Genomic DNA, 1,988 nt, shown 5'->3' with positions numbered 1-1,988 from the left:
ACTCTGCCCTGCTGTGAACCTCAAAACAATTAATAAATACCTAAGGAAAAGCAAGCACTTCACCGCTAGGGGGATAACAGGTGCTGCCAGAATCCACTGTACAAGTCCCAGTGAGCTTTGAACACATGTTTACAAGAGCAGTTTGCTAACCCCTGAATTATGGAGCCAAGCCACAAGATGCCTGCCCTCTGCTCCCATGACTACCTAAGTGATGCTGCACCTGCCTTAGTCATGCATGTCATGCTCATTGACAACATCCCAAGAAGTCATTCTTCTGCTGGGGAAACTATATAGTACTCACCAGAATGGCTGAGTGGTTAAGGCGTTGGACTTAAGTTCCAATAGACATGTGTCTGCGTGGGTTCACTCCCCGCTTCTGGTAAGATGCTGCTCTCCTACCTGGGTGCTATAGACAGCTAGCTTTTATTCCTTTGCCACGGCACAGCCACTATAAGGGAAGCTCCCTCCAGCCACCCACCGCTGGACAAGGCAAACGAGTCTGCAAACCTACCCCTAACAGCAAAGTTCCAGTGAGGTTTGAACACAGGACCCCTGGTTTACCAAACCCAACATCAAGCAAACCACCATCACTCCTAGAAGATCACATCTCACCCCAGAAATTGCTGATTTTACTCCTGGGGGAATTCTGAGCCGCTGTGCATGCACAGAATTTAAGCCCCCTGCAGATTTCTTTGCTTCCCTGCAGAAAAAAGGACTTTCTGATGGGGAAGCAAAGGGAAGCCAGAAGAGAGGTCATGCGACCCTCCCCAACAGTATGTTTCAGGTGGCCAGGGCAGCTGGCAGAGAGGTAAATCACTGTGGGGCAGGAGGCGGGACTGGGGAAGACCCAATTGGTGGCTGCTGCCCTGAGCTGGGCTCAGCTGCTAGTCCTGGCTGGGCTGGGGAGGACGGGACTTCCTCGACCCCTGCATGGCATCCGGGGCCTGGCCAGACCCACCCCCAGATTTCTCCCCCAGCTGCAGGAAGCTCTGCAAACTCACCTCCCCCACCACCCCACCCCGCCCCAATTCCTGCACCCATCGCTCCTGAGCTGCAGGGGGACTGATCCCTGTACAGGGAGTTGCTCCCCCATCCAGACAACCCCCATGCATCCAGAGCCCCTCATGCCCAGACCCTCCCACCAATCCTCACCCCACCCCGCACTCAGAAGCCCCCTAATGATCCCCACTCAGGGGCGGCTGTATATATTTTGCTGCCCCAAGCACGGCAGTGAGGCAGCCTTCGGTGGCATGCCTTTTGGGAGTTCTGCCGGTCCCGCGCCTTCGGCGTACTCACCGCCGAATTCCTGCTAAAGCTGCGGGACCGGCGGACATCCCGCAGGCATGCCACTGAAGGCAGCCTGACTGCCACCCTCACCGCGACCGGCAGCCCCCCTGCGGCTTGCCGCCCCAGGCATGCGCTTGGTGAGCTAGTGCCTAGAGACGTCCCTGTCCCCACTCCCACTGTACCTGGACCACCCCGATGAGCTACCTGCACCCGGATCCTGACCCCACTGGCCCCAACCAGCTGTGTCTGGATTCCCACCCCATTAAGCCCCACTTCCCCAGCATCTAGACCCTCACACCCAGACCTCCCTGCTTAGCTATATCCCCCCTCATATCCAGAGCTCGCCTGCTGAGCCCCAAGCACATTCACCTGGTTCCCCCTGCAAAGTCCCAAAGCCGTTGCACCCAGGACCCCCCCCAACAAGCATCTGGGCATCCAGATCCCCCCCACCGCCCGCACACGGGTCCCCCACTGAGCCGCCCGCACCCAGATTGCCCCACACAGAACCCTCTCCACCCCCACGTGGGTCGCTGCACAATTGGATCCTGCCTTGCTGAGGCTGCGTCCCCATACCTGGTGCACCTGACACAGAGGGGCAGGGCCCTGGGGTGTTTCTGGGGCAGGCCCAGTCCTTGCACTGTAAGGGTTGGGTAGAGTCTCACCGCTGAGTCCATGTCCGGGGTGTGGGGGAGCTGCACAGT

General features: G+C 58.4%; 1 non-coding gene across 1 annotated transcript; it reads left to right on the top strand.

Moving 5' to 3' along the window:
• Window positions 1-299: 299 nt before the first annotated feature.
• On the top strand, window positions 300-382 carry TRNAL-UAA. Its single transcript has one exon. It is a non-coding gene; the product is annotated as a tRNA-Leu (tRNA).
• The last annotated feature ends 1,606 nt before the right edge of the window (window positions 383-1,988 follow it).

Source organism: Trachemys scripta, chromosome 6, assembly GCF_013100865.1.
Source record: "Trachemys scripta elegans isolate TJP31775 chromosome 6, CAS_Tse_1.0, whole genome shotgun sequence".
Lineage (NCBI taxonomy): Eukaryota > Metazoa > Chordata > Testudines > Emydidae > Trachemys > Trachemys scripta.
The sequence above is the reverse complement of the archived record's forward strand: the minus strand, read 5'-3'. Positions and strand labels throughout refer to the sequence as shown.